The sequence below is a fragment of the Alosa sapidissima genome, chromosome 23, assembly GCF_018492685.1.
Source record: "Alosa sapidissima isolate fAloSap1 chromosome 23, fAloSap1.pri, whole genome shotgun sequence".
NCBI lineage: Eukaryota > Metazoa > Chordata > Actinopteri > Clupeiformes > Clupeidae > Alosa > Alosa sapidissima.
This window is the reverse complement of record NC_055979.1, coordinates 7,501,283-7,521,178: the sequence shown is the minus strand read 5'-3', so window position 1 is coordinate 7,521,178 and position 19,896 is coordinate 7,501,283. Positions and strand designations below refer to the sequence as shown.

The 19,896-nt window shown below is 40.6% G+C and overlaps 1 long non-coding RNA gene across 1 annotated transcript; it reads left to right on the top strand.

Moving 5' to 3' along the window:
• The first annotated feature begins 1,973 nt into the window (after positions 1–1,973).
• LOC121698528 lies at positions 1,974–18,031 on the top strand. Its single transcript, XR_006026784.1, has 2 exons — positions 1,974–2,050; positions 17,287–18,031. It is a non-coding gene; the product is annotated as an uncharacterized LOC121698528 (long non-coding RNA).
• Positions 18,032–19,896: the final 1,865 nt, after the last annotated feature.

The window sequence follows — 19,896 nt, the reverse complement described above, 5'->3', positions numbered from 1 at the left end:
GTCATGGAAATTTAGTTTTTTTGTCAGGTAAAAGTCATTTGACCTGAGTGGGAACCCTGCATAGGGAAAAATCACAAGATAACGGATGTCCTTGTATGGGAAAAGATGGTAGTTTTTTATGTGAACATTAGAGGTCTTTTTTACAAGTGGGATAAGGTAGAGTGCAGGGTGTAGGAGATAGCGTTGTCAGTTGAACAGTTGGGGTAGTATGGGGTTAGTGTTGCAGGGCACAGGGGACATTTCATCGTTTACTTCTTTGTCACTGGGATGATGGTAGTCTTTTTCGAAGCTATGAAGAACCACAGCCTGGCTCAGGGATTTGTTAAAGATATCTGTGAGAATATCTGCCAGCTGGTCAGCACAGTCTCTGAGCACTCTCCCTGGTATGTTGTCTGGGCCTGCAGATTTGTGTGGGTGGACTCTGGACAGTGTCTTCCTCATATCGCCCAGGACCAGACGGAGGACCTGTTCCTCAGGGATGCGTGTGGACTTGCATGTCTGCGCATGAAGTTCTGTGCTTCAAAGCTGTCAGGTAGGCCAATGGCACTGTTGTTGGTCTGTTGTAGTGTAGCCTTGTAATCTGTTAAGGTGACGGACCCTGCCACATGTGATCCTTAGTATTCTTAGGCAGATGTGCTGCTCATAGGTGTCTGCTTCCCTGAACTAGCTCCAGTCTGTGTGCAGTACACTGTGTGCTCCTCACATAGCTTGCGCTTGATCATCAACACCGCGCGCTCAAGGACCGTAATGTGATGGAATGTCTGTCCGTAGTGGCCACAGACCCATCTATCCTCAGAGCCATCCGGGGACAGAGGCTCATTGTGGAGCTCTGCATCCAGGCTGGCAGCCTCCGTCCTCAGTCAAGCGCTGACATTCATGCCCCATTAGCATAAAATTCTCCTCAGCTCTCTCTGATGGTAAATTAGCGACATCACAGGCCCACACTGATGCTGAGATAGCATGAAGGTCAGCACTGGGTGACTGATAATGCAGACCTACAGGCTTGTCTACGAGGAGTTTAATTAATGTTACTCACGATCATACACGCATGCACAAACAAACAAACATGCACACACACACACACACACACAGTTTTCACTCTCTATCTCTTCATTTCACAACTCTATAGTGTTATGGAATCATTATCACTCAATAGCATTCAGTCAACTCAATGGGTACACCAAATCCAATTAGAGTTTCGATCCATTGAGTGAAACAGTGAATACAACTGTGTGTCTGCATATATAGTTATATATGTAAATGTGTGTGTGTGTGTGTGTACGGTATGCGTGTGTGTGTGTGTGTGTGTGTGTGTGTGTGTGTGTGTGTGTGTGTGTGTGTGTGTGTGCGCATGAGTCATGGGTGATTATAGGAACCCAGTGGGAGTGTGAGTAGGAGATGTGCTGGGTGGAAAGGGATAGAAATATAGCCAGCTGTCATCTCCAAAGCTCCCCATGAGACAGGTAATCACCAGCTGTTCATGGGGGAGTTTTGGAGAAAGACAAAAGGACCATGGTGGAAAGAAGAGTTCACCCTTTTATAACAATCAATCGATCAGTCAATCAAGGTATAGAATGGTCTAGAGATTTAGGAATGCATATATATTCTCGCGCGCGTGTGTGTGTGCCTGTGTGTGCGCGTGTGTGTGTGTTTGTTGGTGGTGGTGGCTCATTGGGGGCGGATTGGCTTGTGTGTTCTCCCCTATGTTTCGGTCCTAGTGTGTTTGTATGCGTTCCTATTTTAGTAAAGTGTAAACACACACAGGATTTGCAGATGTTCTGCAGTCACACCGAGCCACCCTGCTTGCCCTCAGAGAGGTGGCTTACATTCTTGTCTTGAGCTCACAGTGCTGTTTTGTGCTTTGCTTTTGTATTCATTCCCTAGATTTCAAATTTATTTTTTGTTTAAGGACCCTTATTATTATAAACCATTATTTTGTAGTGTCTATTGTCTCTTTTATGTGCTCACAGGGCTTTTCAGAGACACCATTCAGACCTTCAGGTGTGGATCAAATGAAATATGTCACCTATCAGCTCTGAGGACTTCTAGCGTAAGTCCATCACTTGACACTTGGCAGTAATCATTATCCTGACTTTGACTTGGCTCTCTGAAGCCCTCCTAGAGCTCACTAATGACTGTCCTGATTGAGTTAGTTTTCCTCAGGACTTTGTTTTAATTGGTCTCTTCAACAGTGAATGTTATGGTGTCAATTGTATGCATTAATTAGAAAAAAACATCATCTATGAGGATTTACTATGCTCTAAAAGACCCCCTTATCAGGTAAACAGTTGATCGTTTTTTGTCTATTTTCAAATGGAAACATTGTGGACCGAACTGCCAAAATCATGGCAGCTTATCTAATAGAAGCAGAAGGAGCACTGAGCAGAGCTCCAAACCAAATTGTACTGTCTGCCTCAAGTGCAGGACCAGCATACTAAAATCTACCAAACACCAGCAAAAATAGCTTTTTCAATCACTGCAGCAAAGTCTCTTCATATTGTGTTTAAGGTTAGTTTGTTGTAGTCTATATATCATGTTTTTTAACAGTCTTTGCATAGTTGAATTACTTCTCTGTATTCAAGATTTCACTGGATCATTTTAATAAAATTTCACTGTGGTCCTATTATCAGATTTGTAGTATCACACTGTGCATTCCACCTGAGACCCAGATAAGTTGGAAGGTAGTTGGCAGTTGGCCATGAGATACGTGGGGCTATCAGATGCAGCCAGTCAGCATGCTCATCAGCTATGATTGACGAGGAGTCACCACCTCCCACTGGCTTCCTAATATTGTCCCTACAGTTTCCCCATCTGAGGCTAATGCCCGCATGTCACAGTTTGACCACCTTACCAATGAAGATACTGGGCACTTAAATGAAACGATCCATAAAACCACACATTTGCAACAACAAAAAATTACATGAAGTGCCAACATGACCTTGTGCCAACCAATTGGATTAGTTATTTGAAATGTCAGGAAGTCTGTTATTAAATAAACCACATCCCAAAGCTTGCTTGTATAGATAGTACTGTACAAAATCATCCAGGCCACCTACAGTACTTGTCAAGTGACAGTTTCCAGACTGTATAGTCCCAGTAGTGATTGTGCTGGCAAAATAGACTGGCAGTGATGGTCCCGTTTCTGGATCCAGTAGTGATTGGAATAATGACCTGTCCTGATAGAGGCTAGTTCACTGAAACAAAAAGCGGTCTGATCTATACCTGACTTAGAGCACTTAAATAACCTGTTTTATTGGCATGCTAAGTATGCCTAATGCATTTTTTAGGTCCAAACAAGTGCAAGCAATCAATCGATTGAGCTGTAAATAAACAACAGTATTTAACCTTCACAGTGAGCACAGCTTTTGTAACTTGTTTTAATCCAGTGGTGAAATCCTTTCTGTCTAAATTCTTGTATTCTTTTACTCATAAAGAAACTTCTTCTCGCATTATATAAAGATGTTCAATAGATATCTTTAGCAATAACATCAATTTCAATAATTTTATTTGCAGAGCTTATGCATAATCAATTCTAGCATACATTTATGTGAGATTAATGACTTGCAAATACTGTAAGTGAATACAAGATGTGATGCTGTGTAGTGATATCAAAAAAAGTCATGAGAGTAGGTGAAAGGTTTGAGAAAACCTTAAGCGACGGCAGAAGAATGACCTTGAAACTCCATGAACCGAGTGAGAACAGCAAAGTCCTTTCATAGTATGTGTACACTTGAAACAATAGAGATTCTGTACTACAGGTGGGAGGCATTTGGTGTACACATGAGCTTGTATACATGTCTTTTTTTCTCTCTGCAACAGTAGAGTAAAACGAGTCGGACACCTCAGCTGGCCGGTCAACTTGTCTTATAGGGGCTTACTGCAAGGCTGCAGCTAGTAAACAGTCTGTATTTAATGTGAAAACAGAGATGACTGGTGCGCTCAGGGACCTGCGTTGTCCTTGGTCTCTCTCTCTGTCTCTCACAGGTGCACTGAAATATGATCCAGAGTGGACAGGGAACTGGCTCCAAAGAGAACCTTGTTTGGCCTTTAGTGCTACATTGCGATAGTGCTTATTATCAGGGTTGGGTAGTAACTAATTGCAAGTAATCTGGATTATGTAATCAGATTACAAAAGTAACTAATAATCAGACCAGACCAGATTAAAAAATGTGTAATCAGATTATAGTTACATTGTCGAAGATTACTTGATTACATTTTGTTTATGTGTTTCAATACATAGGCTGTATATTACAATGACCAAGATAACTATCTTATCTTAGATTCTGGGCTAAAATCAGGTCAACATCACAGTGTCTACTTGGCATAAATCAGCAGCAATTAGCTTCCATCATTTTGCACTTTTATGACATCATCACATACAGTAGGGTATAAGTATATATACTTTTTTGATCCCGTGAGGGAAATTTGGTCTCTGCATTTAACCCAATCGGTGAATTAGTGAAACACAAACAGCACACAGTGAACACACAGTGAGGACCAGATTAAAAAATGTGTAATCAGATTATAGTTACATTGTCGAAGATTACTTGATTACATTTTGTTTATGTGTTTCAATACATAGGCTGTATATTACAATGACCAAGATAACTATCTTATCTTAGATTAACTATCTGAAGACAGGTGATCACTTCTGTATAATTTCAGGAAGTGCTGAAATATACACCATTTTTGACCATTTCTGAAATGTAAAACTCAGCCCATATGCTTTGTGGTTGTGAACCTATTGCAGTATCATCATAACTATTCCACCTGTATGTGCATGATTAAAAATCTGAAGTGCAAAATAGTTTAGGCTACAGCACAAATATTTCCATCCATAGATAAAAATAAGCAACTGTAACCCCTGAATTTATTTTAAATTTAAACCAGAATGATGCATTAAAATGTTAGAATATATAAAAGTTTCTGCCATGGGGAGCTCCCTGATACTGATAGATCGGCAAATGGCTAATATCGGCAGATATTATCACCACACCGATTCATCGGTCGGGCTCTAGTTGTATAGTATTCTTCTAGTTTTAAAGTATATATACTTTTTTGATCCCGTGAGGGAAATTTGGTCTCTGCATTTAACCCAATCGGTGAATTAGTGAAACACAAACAGCACACAGTGAACACACAGTGAGGTGAAGCACACACTAATCCCGGCGCAGTGAGCTGCCTGCTACAATGGCGGCGCTCGGGGAGCAGTGAGGGGTTAGGTGCCTTGCTCAAGGGCACTTCAGCCGCGGCCCACTGGTCGGGGCTCGAACCAGCAACTCTCCGGTTACAAGTCCAGAGTGCTAACCAGTGGGCCACGGCTGCCCACTCATAGATGACATAGATGTCTCATAGAGATTATTTTGCAATAATCTCTGAGAGTAACATTATATAGAAGGCATTGTGGGCGTGTATTGGCAATGTCAGACATGCTATTCTCCGTAAATATCAGTGTAGCATCAAAATGATCTTGATTGCTGAGTGAGTTTTATTCAATGTATTTAATTTTTTTTATTTGTTTTTATTTTGAAGTAATCCAAAAGTATTCAAATTATGTTACATTATTTTGGTAATCTAATGGATTATGTTACGGATTACAAATATTGGCGTGTAGTCTGTACTCAGTAATGGATTACATTTCAAAATAACTGCAACACTGCTTATTATCTGGATAAAGGTGCACTGCAGTTTACTGTATAAATGTGACTTAAAATGTATTGACAAAGCTTGCAGAGTATCATAAGACTTGTGAAGTTATATTTCGTGCAAAGAAGAGACACCACCCTTTGCATTTGTGATGCCAGTTGTGTGTGCACAATGAGCAAAGGCAGAAGATGGCATTTTCAGCACAGGCAACAATGCTGGTCCCGAAATGTCACCCCTGTTATAGAAAAAACAGACATGTATTGTTCCCCACAACAATAAATGTGACAAGCAATTACTTGTGAACACCACCATCATTTCTGTCCAATATCCTCTGCAGAATGAATCTTGCAAAAAACAATCTTTCCCCAACTAAAATATTTATTATCATACCAACTGCCTTATATTTCTCTACCTTGCGTTAATAGCAATGATCAATAAAAGTGGCAAATATTGTATATATACAAATGCACTTACAGTAAATAACCAAAACAGTAGATATATCTTAGATATATCATAGTCTGTATGATATATCAATTTGTAAAATCAACAAAGTGAATGCACAATATACAATTTCCTTACTGAGATTTCAGATATCATGCTTAATGTAGAAGTTGATAGATATCAGCTGATATTTATTTTCTCTGTCTGTCTGTCTGTACATTAAGCTATCTATATACAGCACTCTCTACATATATATTGGAGTAAAAAAATTATATTTTACCATTTTATGTTAGTGTCTCAATTAAAAAAACATAAGGAATATCCGCACACTAGCTCCCCTTTTTTCCACTTGTTTAGAATTACACCATACTGTATGTGACGTTTCAAGCCTCACACTCTTCACCAGACTTCACCGAAACGTCGCCTAAACACATGTGCCACAATTATTGGCACCCATGTATTTAATTCTTTGTAGCAATAAAAGAGCTCTTTGTCTTTTCATAGCATCTACTAAAGTTAGAGAGTACAAAGCAGGGGATTTGAGAGGAGTCCTTTTTACAGAATATCTCATATCGTCCAAATTCCTAGGTCCTCTCTTTTGCATTCACCTCTTAAACTCACCCCACTGGTTTTCTATGTTCAGATTAGGGAACTGAGGTAACCTTGCCAGAAACCTTGCCAGGATTCTGTGTTCAGTAAACCATTTTGGTGTTGATCTGGACATATGTTTTGGATCGTTGACCAGCTGGATGATCCAATCATGACCTACTTTTAGTGTCTTGGTCGAGGCATCCAAATTTTCTTAGAAATGTCATGAAAGGTATTTCATGATGCCATGAACTCAGATGAGGTTCCTAGAGTCTTTGGATTAAAAACAGCCCTAGAACATCACAGACTTAGGCCAGCTTAGGCATGGGGCTCTTTTCAGTATAGTCATTCTTCTATGTATGCCAAACCTACATTGAATGTGTGTTGGCAAAAAGCTCAATTTTCTTATCATCTGACCATAGAACATGATTCTAGGCAAACTCTCTGTAGCAACTCCAGCTTGTAGTTAAATGGCATGAAAAGCTTTTCCCTTGAATGCGTTCTAAGTAATCTGTCAGCATAGAGGTCATTTCATGTTGTTTTAGACTTGGTGATCCGAAGATGCTATCTGCATCTGTCCTGCAGTGATCCTTAGATAGCGTTCCTCCTCCTGCCATCCACATCACTGTGTGTATAGGGCAGGATAGACATGGATCCCTTTACAGGCAAGTTTGTAACAGCTCCATTTGATCTGAATTGCTTAACTGTTGTTTTAACTGTAAATAAGAGCATTTTCAACCAAGTACCTGATTCTTTTTATCCCAATTCCCTGACTTACTGACGTCAATACACTTTCCCCTAATTTGAATGGTGTATTTTTGTGTCTTTCCCACGTTGAAGAATGACCAGGGCGTTTGACCTCTGTGTGACTTTATATTTATACCGAATACCAAATTATAATGAAACAGGAAATTATGTATTTCTGCTTGAAAGTTCATAAGCACTCTGATTACAATTGAAATGTTTCATATGAGAAACATTACAGTTAATTTGGGGTGCTAATGATTGTGCCATGTGTGTTTTTGTTTGAAACATTTCTTTAATTATAAGGACTTTTGTTTTCTTAGAATAAAATGGCCTCTCTTCAAGGTTGAATTTTCCTCATTGTTTTCATTGTGAAATATATTTTGCAACGATGATGTTTTTCTACCTCTCTGTACTCATCTTTACTAGGGGTGCCAAAAACGGAGTGGACAAATACAGACAAATACGGTGTGCGCTGTATTTGTCCATCCATCCATTTGTGTTGGCATGTCTCATCTGTTCTGGCCTTTATGTCTGTTTACAATCCTTTATGTGTTGTGCATATTGACTGAGATAGCTGTAAGTACCAGGGATGTTCAGTGAAAAATACATGAGTACTCAATTTGATCCCTGGCCTTGAGGAATAGGCTCATAAAACATTCAATGGAACAGAAAAGCCAAGCATGGCTCCTCAAACCTGCACATTAGCCACCATTTGCTTTATAGCGCTTTGCTGCAGTTTTTGGAGTGCACGGGTATTGGGTACTGCTTAACTTAATCATGGCCAGTCTATTTAGTAGCCAATCCATTTAACAGAGAGGGCCCTAATTGGGCAAAACCCTAAAACGTCTTAAATGCAAAGTCTAACTAAAGGTAGTTTAATAACTAGGCAACATCACCCTTGCCCACCATTTAAATTAGGGCCGCAGGTCAGAGAGGTGCATACTTTACTGTATCAGTTGCTTGTGATGCGACTTGTTTAATATATTTTGTATAGACTTAAAAATCATCCTGACTGCAGCTGTCCCTAGGACATTAATACACAGTGTTGCTATAACATGCAATTGCATTACCTTAATCTCTAGTACAATTCAGTACAGCCAAATAGCTACATAGCTACATCATAAATTAAACCCTTTGTAACGCTGGTGTCATTGCCTTTTTTATTGCCAGATCCAAAGCCCTGTTAAGCACTCATAATACTGTACCTCATAAAAAAGTATTGAAGTTACAATGAATCAAACAACATGACCCCCCCCCCCCCCCCACACACACACACACAAACACGAACATTTGATGTTTTTGTATCATACACTAAGCATGTCATTACCCAGAACTACTGAAGGAGATCAATCATTAGACATTGTGCTGAAACAAAAATTCGGTTCATAGAAACTTGGAATCCGTGGTCACATCATCCAAAAAAAATAACCACAAGCCTGAAACTGGATGCAGGTGGTCAACTTATATAAAAAAAGTATACATCCCTCATAAATCTTTTAGTGTTTGAATCTCAGACTCAGGGTCTTTTTTCTGATTGTCTGGATGTCCTTGAGACAATGAATAAGGTGCTACACTCCAGCACCATTCACACACACTGAGGCCGAGGCTCGCGTTACCACTGGCCATTCTCTCCCACTCGTAAATAAAACCTGAGCTGACTAAAGTTAGTCACCATCCATCCTCTGCAGTACAAAACACTACTGTGTTCTCATTTACAGCTGTCATTGTTAAATAGTGGCCCAAAATGGCTGAAATCCTCCAGTCTCAAGCCTATTAAAGGGTTCACTCTGTGATTCTAATCCCATTCACTTTTGCCAAATTCATCTAGTTGCTCCTCACAATGCTTTTGCTGCCCACTCGCTGTTTGGCTGTCCACTCACTCACTCCAGTGTTCATGGGCAGTCCTGCTTCTGTAAATGGGATCATATTGGCCAGCGGCAAGCGTATTGCAACGCTCAGATCATAATAAGTGCTATCTCGTTCCTATGGTAACACAAACGGTTTGCCTTAACTGACAATTGAATACGCTCACGTTGTGGTTTAAAAGTTGAACCAAGTTGAACCAAATAGCAACAATCTTCTGGGAAAACCAAGACCAAATTGCAGAATGCACCTTTCAAGAGTAAATATAAACCAATTTCAAAACTGGCAAAAAAATTGGCCCACTTAGTCGCAAGCTTGGCCTGCATCTTGGACTGGGCAGATACCAGAAATTATGCTTGTTTTGCTTCAGGAACATAATCTATCTTTTCACGTCAAATGTAATTAGATTTAACAAACCTCATCCAATTCTCCATCTGGGCTCATTCCACATATTTAAGATACCCAGGAGGAGCTTATGGTGTTTTAGCAGAATACTATTCTGAACAACAGAGCAAATTTGCCCTAGCTTGGGCTGAAAGACCCATCTTACTTTTTCTGTATTTGACAGTGAATGGTAGATACTATTTTCTGTGAATATTATGTAATCAGTTCTCGTTTTGTTCATGGAAACTTAAAATTCTCACAGGTCACGTTTGCCAACTTGGTTCTCAGATTTGAAACTTTGCTGATGGTTAACAGTAACCTCAAGAATTTGTCTGTGGAGAACTCCATTCATAATACAGGCTCGAAGTGTAAACTGGAGATGAGATTTATCTGTGTTACTACTCCAGATGAGGAAATTGTGACACAGTACATCCTCCAACACTTTTTATTACCAGTATTCAGAGAAATGCATGACCTCCTTGTCCCCAGAGTTTATGCTCAACTGCTCCGGCACAATGAATCCAGGAATGCCGATTGTATGATGGCGTGGTGTCCTTTTCAGTGAATGTCTAATTATAGATAGATTCATGATGGGATCAAACCCTCGCATAAAGCGAGCAAGACAGAGCCTGACATTTCCACAATCGGCATGCAGCGTTTATGTTGGAGGGGTGTTGACTGGAGAGGAGAGGAGAGGAGAGAGTGAACTCTGGGGGAAGGCTGTGAGTAGATGGAACACAGAGGAACTCAGGGCCAGATTTACGTACATTTGCGATCGCAGCATTAGCAGCACAATGGCCAAATCGCAGGAAGCGCATGCTGTTCCTCTTCAATTTACTTGCTATTTATCATACCCGTAGCTCATTGGGTAATCAGCCCCTTTCTCCGCCCCCTACCGCAATTTGCACTGCTCACAACTGAACGGCATGATTCAATCACAAGTGCAGTTCAACGGAGTCAACTGATGACAACATTAAAAGGAATAAAAAGTTTAGTGGTCATGAAATAAAACAATACATGATAAGAAAATGTCAACAAGCAGAGAGATAATGCAGAGCAGTATTTTAAGAAAATACTCAAACTACTTGTGCACGTAGGCTTTAATAGTTAAATCTAGCTAGGAAAGTTTAAGTTGATGATGTGAAAGTTAGACATTAGAAAGGCCGGCGAAAGTTAAGGTTGCTTCTGACATAGTACAAAGAAGCAAAACTGGTGCTATGAATGCCGATTCTGTTACTCTGTTGTCTTTGAACAATTCTCGTACTGACGCATTGAACCGCAATTCGGATTAACACCTGCTGATGTGCGCTTTTTAATGGGCAGTTTTCGTACATACAGCCGATTACCTAATAAGGCACATTTTGCGCTTCTCCTCCCACCTTTTTAAACAAAACACCCACTTTTCCTTGACCCTCCTATGAATGCAAGACACGAAATGGCACAAATTGCCATTATCAGCTCTTGCGACAGACAGTCTGCGATTTTACCTAAGTGTGGTCTGTTTGTACATACCACCCCACGGCATGTTTTTAAGTGCATGTTGCGAAGAAAATACGCCTCAAGTGGGCGCAAAAGCGATAGTACATCTACCCCTCAGTCTGAGGGTTGACCCCACATTCACTAATTTAATGGCGTGATTATGTGATCAAACGTCAGGCGCTTGGTGCAAAAAGGTTGTTCATATGTTTCTTAATCACTCAAGGGTGTGTTTTAGGTGTATCATCCTTTAAACCAATGAGAATGACATCTGTCATTTCCTTTAACAGCAGCAGCGCAACTTCAAACAGCGAATCGGTATTTTGATATTCAGCGGCGCATTTGAAGGAATCTGCTTGCACGCGAGACCGTATGGAACAGGTATTCCACTAAACCAGTGGTCCCCAAACTTTTTCTTCCGAGGGCCAGATTACTATGCCTGGCTCTAAGAGAGGGCCAGAGACTCGGAGTATATCAGTAACCATAAATAGCTTAGTGCTGTGAACAACAGCAGTCTACCTTAGTTGAATATTCCATTACATTTAATCTATAGGCTATTGCAATTTAATACCATTGTTAGCTGTGTTTATATTGCCATCATGCCATATCAGTGTAAAACGTAACTCAAATTAAATAATACTAATAAAAAGACTTTTGCATTCCCAAAAGTATATTTTATTAAAAATGTGTGAAATCTGAAAATGTTAAGTTCTCAAACTATGAGAATTTTATGAAGCACTGAAGTGGTCTGAAATGACCACCATTATAACTTTCACTCACCTGAACTTGTGACCTCTTTGTAGGCCTATGAACATTTGAACGAGTGAATACAAAATAGAAATAATTATCCCAGAAAGTCCCAGAAATATGACTTGAATAGAAGTTAGTTAGTTATTAACAATTAATTGATAAACTTTTACAATACTTTGAGCACTGATGCAGTCAGCATAGGCCTCTTACATTGTTTGCAGGTAGGCCTACATTTCATTCCGTTTTTGATGGCAAACGCGAAACAGCGCCAAAATAACCACCAGTGGACAAAAAGAGTATTACATGTGTACTGTTAAGACTCGCCATAGAGAATGAATGGGGGAAATTGCGGAGGTTATAGTTTGACGATGTCGTACTCCCGTGCTGGCCGGTTGCTATATACGACGGACATGTTTTGGGGGGCCACCCAAAATGAGGTGGCGGGCCGTAGTTTGGGGACCACTGCACTAAACCATGCTTTACTAAAACCTGTTTGTTACTAGCAGAGTATACACACATCTGCACTCGTCTATTGTTTGAACTCATAGGCAAAGTGAAACTTCGGGTGCAAGATAGGGGCCAATGTCTTTGGCTCTATGGAGCCATGTTTTTGTTTCATGAGTAGAAACACCCCAAAAAATCTATGTACCTGCTACATACATACCCCCCCCCAAACACACACACACACACACACACACCAAGTGTCATTACTTAGAAGGTGACAGGCACAAACACTGAGAATAGCTGGAGGCGCTGAAATGAATGTGAAATGGGGCATGAGCTAAATTAGACCTTATTATGCTGGTGTCTTCTCGCTCTCCTTCACTCTCTTCTTCACCTCTTTCTCTCTCTCTCCCTCTCTCTCTCTCTCTCTCTCTCTCTGTGTACCTCATCTGACGTTTTCCTTGCAGATACCCAAAGTCAACTTCTGCCTTTGCTACATGAATTGAAGGCCTTTAATTCCTTATTCGACAGTGGTTAGCTACTTGAAAGTATTACTGTAAATCTCAGCAAATACTCCTCTGGCCCATTTGAGAATCGCAGAGTAACTCACAAGTCAATACTGTCATGATATTTTGCCCATGATAATGGTAACATTATGATTCATTGATACTGTAATACTTGGTACATTGCAGAAGTTGAATCTAGGATACATTATAAAAGAAGAAAAAGGCAAAAAGCTGGAATTAACTTAGTGCCTCAAATATGAACAAAAGATATATGTCTCAAGAAATACCAAACAGATGTATTTTAATAAAAATGCATATTTAAATAGGCCTATTTCCAGACACATTTAAGTGTTTATAAATGTACAGTGCTTATGTTTCTGCATGAAGTAGTGACTGGTAAGGTAAATATGCAGATTAGTCCATTTAGACTACGAATTGAACAATTGAATATTTTAGTAAAAATATCGATATTTGATTGTAGTGTATAGATAACGTATCGGTCTCCCTATTTGATTGTAGTGTATAGATAACGTATCGGTCTCCCTATTTGATTGTAGTGTATAGATAACGTATAGGTCTCCCTATTTGATTGTAGTGTATAGATAACGTATCGGTCTCCCTATTTGATTGTAGTGTATAGATAATGTATAGGTCTCCCTATTTGAGACCATACTTTGTTGAGTTTCAGCTTTCTTTCCATGGCACGACTGCACAGCATTTCACCATGAGAAGTTAAAGCAGTATGGATGGTCAACGCTGCTTTGGAAGCCCAACTCAAGCTCTGTGCTGAGCTCTGCAAACCTGAAGCGATGGTGATCGGTCATGGCATGGGTGTCCCGCAGATCATGTCTCCTGACAGAGTTTTCCTGTTTGTCTCGGCATTTGTTGACCTGCCATCCTGTGGTGATGGAGACCTTTTCATGTTCTCCAGTGTAAGCAAGGAGTGATCCAGTCAGGAAATGTCCTGAGTGAGAGAAGAGAGACCGGGAGAGAAAAGGGGGGGAAGACAGAAACTTAAAGAAAAATGTGTCACATGCGTTTTTGATTAAGTTTTTGATTAAGTGCCACCTTCCGAAATACATGGGTCCAGTGACATTGGATTGGCTATTTTACTGTCTTAACCAATAAGGCAACATAGACCATTTATACCCTATAACCAGCATGATAGATTTTAAGAATATTTAGTTATAACAAACCATGGTGTTTCATGCACAGAGAAAACTCCACACTGTGCTACTCAAGGTAACTTGGACTAACATCTGCAGTACACACCTTCTCGTCCTCTCAGGTCTCAGGAGAAAAACCTGTTAGTAAAACCTGCTGTTAGAACTAAACATGGTGTAGCAGCTTTCAGCTGCTATGCGGCTCAGCTCTGGAACCAACTTTCAGATGACAATAAAAAGGACCCAACTGTAGCCAGTTTTAAATCTAGACTTAAGACCAAACTGTTTTCAGATGGTTTCTGCTAACAGCACTGAGTTACAAATTCTGAATCTGCCTTGACAATTATTCTACCTTGTGTCTTTTATTTTGTCTTTTTAATTATTTTTTATTTTTAAATTATTTTACCTTGTGTGTTTTATGTTTTTATTATGATCTATACCTTTTAAACTATTCTTTGACTATTGCCCTTTTATGCTTTTATTTGTTTTTACTGTTTGCTTTTGTTTATGTAAAGCACATTGAATGACCTCTGTGTATGAAATGAAGAGTTTGGTTCCAAAACGCTATATCCACCATTTTGATGAATTTTCATAAATATTTTTTCACACTTTGTTTTCCAAGTAATTTCAGTAAAGCTGTAATTGGGTATTGCTATTTGATTTATCTGTACTCAATCAATTGCAATTTGGTTGATAATTTAATTGTGTATTTACCTGAAATACACAATTAAATGACTTGTTGATGTTTTTAAAAACGGAGATGTTTTGGAACCAAACTCTTCAAATACACTTTATAAATAAACTTGACTTGACTTGACTAACATGTGATGGTAGATTCCAATCTCTGATCGGCATAGTTGCCTGTATTTGGATATTAGTTTTAGTAAGACCTTGCATAGTTCCCCTCTGTGATGGCGCACAAGCAAACATTAACTGGTGTTGAGAGATGTTCTAATGTATCCGGATACCACATGCTTATAACATCCATGCAAGTGAAAATTGCACAATGTGACCTTGACAAGGTACAAGGATCAAAAGGGGAAAATGTGTTGCCAAGCAGGTCATCATATGCCATGTCTGAAAAGTATTTTGTGTTTTCATAGAAAGTATTGTTTTTGATAAAAGTAGTGGCAAAGCAATGATCCCAAGGATTCAGTTATAGCTGCCACTGACCACAGAATTCCCTTCATGAGCCTAAAATGAATGCAGTCCACTAAAAGCAGAATTGATAAACATGCTTGAGTATCCGACTCTTCAGAAGCATGAGTAAAATGATTATATAGTATATAGTATATAAATATATGTAAAAAATATATAATATATCACCATTTTAGATTAAAAAATAATAGATAGCTCTTGGACATTATGGATGTCAATGATTGTAACTTTGACCCTTTGACAACAGTCAGTAAGTCGTAAATTATCCATAGACCCAAATCATCAGTCCCTCTGCCCTGTAACAGTGTATTTATTAGATCATCTATCTGTGAGCTATTATTTACAGACAGTTACAACAACAAACACCTAACAATTCCACTTTCCATTAGAGAAGTGTGACAAGTGACAACGATTCCAATCAGTGTGACACATGTTTAAGAGTCACAGCTGATTCTTTCAGAAAGATCCAAATAGAAAATTAGATTAGCCGCAGAGCGGAATTATCCCTTGCTACGTTACTCGCTGGATTCTTTCCTTGCATATCAGGTTCCATGGTTCAGACTGACCGATACACCGATTGGCAGGGAATGTTATCTGGATGTTAGGGCCAGAGGGTTACACAGTGGGGAGCGACCCAGGCCAAAAAGCGTGTCTCAAATGGGCCACATGCATAACAGCTCTTGGAAGACTGACATTTATAGAAAACCACCTCCATGGACTTCCCAGCCAAACACTAGAGTGGAGAGAGGCTGTCTCCCTAAACAACTGTTGGTGACGCCTCTGTGTTTTCCGACGGGGGGTTCCATACACAATAAAAATAAACCCACTGATGAAGTGCTTAGGGCTCTAAGGGCAGATAATGTGGCACCATTTTATCTAATAGTTATTTTGTCACATTGAATGAAATATTAATTTGAATATTGAATGGGTGACAAGTCATTTCACACCTACATGCTTGTTATAAATCTAACTAAACCATTGGTTTAGTAGCTCTCAGTTTTTGGAATAACTCATAATTCAATTTTTAAAATCTAGCTGTTATGGCTTGTAGTTTATCACAGATAGGCCTACTTTTCCCAACTTGCAAGACAGTGTGTGCCTGATGATTACACTAGCATTTTAAACGGCAAAATGAATTAGCATTTGCAGCAGCAGCTCACATGCTTAGTAGTTTTTTCAGGGGTAAGTCTGCACAATCAGGACTACAATGCCCTCTTATACAATCTCAAAAGAGATTTGTGACTGTAAGCTGGGCTTCCCCTCTGGAGACGTCATCATTTGGTAAGCTCTCTCCTTTGTTTATATGTAGCGACTCTTCCTCAAAGGAGAGACTCAAAGACAAATAACAATTTGGTTGAGAGCTGGCCTCTATGAGTACAGAGGCAGACTTAGCTGAGTCACTGCCTCTGTTGCCAGGGTAACCAGGGCTGGATGTCTGTGCATGAGAAAGACTGGGAATTCTCTGGAGTAACAGAAAGGCCATGATGCTAATTGATGCTAATTACAACAAGAGAAGTCAAGCTTAGAGTTGCAGAGATGACGTCACAGAAAATTAATGTGACAGTGTGTAGTAGTGTGACCATTTTTCTTTAGAAACCTTTTCCAAAACACTTTGTAGTTTTGTACATTTGTCATTTTGTATAGCCTGGCGAGCCAGACCCACATTAAAATGTAGGGTCTGGGCACTCACCGTTCGCAGTGCTCAGTCCGAGGGGCGGGATAATCAGTTGTCTTTCAAATTCCCTCATAGGACGCAATAGGATATTTGTTTTCAAGTAGCAGGGAATTCAAGCCAAACCGTTGCAACTCTGCCATCAATCATTATGTTAAGCCCACCAAACGACTCTATACACGATTTCAATGTCCTGATTAAGTTTCGATTTCTGGAGCTCACAAGCCAACGGAGAGTTGCTAGACTAGCCCTGGCAGCTGCCGCTAGGGGCGCGTCTAGATTTCTAGGCTACATTTTGTACATATCAGTATGCGGATAATGATTTTACAATTACATCTATGATTTCTAAAAGTCTATTTTAAATGTCCACATATTTTAAATAAAACTATTAATAATAGCTGTTGTCAGAAGGGCATATTCTTACATATTTCTTCTCATGTGTCCTCAGATGTCTATGAGAACAGACACAGCTGAGTTGGCAGTATCCTGGGGCTTTGACAGTGATTGTCCAGCTATGAAATAGGAAGGGAAGGAGGAAACGGCCATGCCCTATTCATTTAAAGGAACAGCAGGGAACACACTGTCCACCATTACTCTGTCAGGGTCACCTTTATGGATGTACCGGCACAGATACTATCCACACTGTACTTCACCTGCAGGCACACAATTGGGCTGATTTGAAACTCCACCACTCCCATCCCAACTGGCCGAGCAGGGTGCTAACGACGCTATGGTCTCGAGGTCATCACACACTAACATCACTGAAAGGTACATCAGGGAGCACAAGCCTGCTAAAGCTGCTATGTACATTTCCTGTGTACAGTCCTCTTGGCCCATATTGCTTGTCCTTGAGTGAAGAGCATGAAAGCATTTCTGCAGTCCCACCCCCACACCAAGCAGGAACTACAAGCAGTCAGATGGCAAGATAGCTGTAAAGACACTTTGTGTACAGTAAACTTGTGTGGTCTTTATTAGCACTTGTTTAAGCAACATTGCCCTCCCAATGCAATCTTAATGTCATCACGCCACAAAATAAGTAGTGTATCCATTGACATGAATGTATTATTTTCTTTTGTGCCACAAATTTGAATCAGTAACAAACTAAAGCACAGTTACAGTCATGTGTCATGGGGAAATCCTTAATGTTTGTAAATGCCTTCTTTTGGCAAAACATATAAAACATATAAATGTTGTGTTGGTTTATGAGGACTCTTCCTCCGGTTGTCAGGACAGCTTACTTGCAGTTTTCAGGACGGCGCACTTGCCTGCCTTCACGCAGCGATGTCCCAGCTGAATATTAAGCAGCACCTGGTACAGTGGAGCTGGCCTGTCCTCTCCTCTCCAGCCGCATGCACACCTGTCTCCAGCATCTGTCCCTATCACACTGGACAGCTGTCCCAGAAACTCACTCTAATTACAGACATATCTTCCCACCACCTTCCCCGTACATGTCTGCATGTGGTGCCTGTGAGGGTGAATGGAAACCCAATATATCATGGGAAAATCAACATGAACATTTTCTGCTTTGATGTGTCCTTGGAGTGGCCTCTATAGGTATAGATATGCTCACAACACGGTTGATTGATCGAATCCATTATTTTCGAATAATAATAATAACAGTAATGCAGTACTATTTTGTGTTGTGATATATTGGGTTATTATACAAGCAATTTTATGAGCTTCTAATGAAGGAATGACGGTCGAGTTACTTTCCTATCAGGCAGCCCACATCATCAGTTTGCCTGCTGCTAGCACAAACACTAAGCTAGCCTAGCCCATGGAAGGGAAGGGGGGGGGGTTGAGGGCAACCTCGCGTTTCCGCCGGTGAGCTGGATCAGGACGGCCCAGGAGTCACCTTGTCCCTGCCTGCAGCGCACTGCAGAGGAGGAGGCCCCTCAGTGGCTGAGTGGGTGTGCCGGGGCCAGCGCCTGGGGCTGGGGCCACTACTCTTCCTCTGTCACCTCCACGTGCCTAGTGCCTCCTGAAGCAGAGCGACGACGCCCTCCCTCCCTCCCTCCTCCCCTCTTCCCTTTCTTTTCCCCGCTTTCCTGCTCTCTTTTACGCTCAATCTCCATTCCTCTGTCCTTCTCTCTTTTACTCTCGCCCTCCCCCTTCTCTCTCCCTGTTCCTTACATTGTGCATGTGTGTGCGTGTGTGTGTGTGTGTGTGTGTGTGTGTGAGTGTGTGAGTGTGTGTGTGTGTGTGTGTGAGATTCTCTCTGTCTATGTGTCCTTTTGAATTAGGAGAAGAATAGTATACATGGGTTTAGATACAGTAGGCAGGAAGATATAACTGATACTGATGAATAAACAGAAACTGCTCTCCCTCTCTCTTTCAGATCTTGTGATGTACTGTATATTTCATGTACTGTATGTCCACCCTCAATATTCCTCATATGCCTGAGATAATGGCAATGCTATAACAACACATCTACCATCATTCATCACTGTCATGTCATTTTGCTCTGGGAGGACAACAACATGGCAGTATCTTCCTGAATCCTCATCCCTGCCTCTGCAAAGTACCAAGGGAGTTGTAGTACACAACCCCTCTACAAAAAGCAATTACTGGCATACCAGCTCAGCAGAAAGGATAATTCCATCTCTGGGATATTATCTGGTTAGCTCAGGTGCTGAGTGAATGAATGACAGCTTTGAGGGGGTTTAGGAAGATGAGCCTGGGATGCTGTGAGCAAGCTGCGTGTCATTACCGCATCAGTCACAGCAACAGACTTCTGGCTGCGACCGCTCTGTGTGGCTCATCTTCCCGCACGTGGTGGCATCACCGCATTAGTTTTCCCAGTTTTCTCGCCCTCCACCAGAATGCCAATATGTGTGCTGCTGAGAGCACCAACTACCAATGGATGCTGTAGTATCACTCTTAGTGAATCAGTGGTGATGGTGACAAGACGGTTTCTTTATAATACTTGTGAGACAGTTTAGATATCTACAAAGAAGATGGTATAGAGCCATTCACCCACTTCATTTGCTCTATGTTTTTGCAGTATGCTGTGTATATGCAGTTATCCTCTACTCCCTGTTTGCCTGTGATGCCGCTG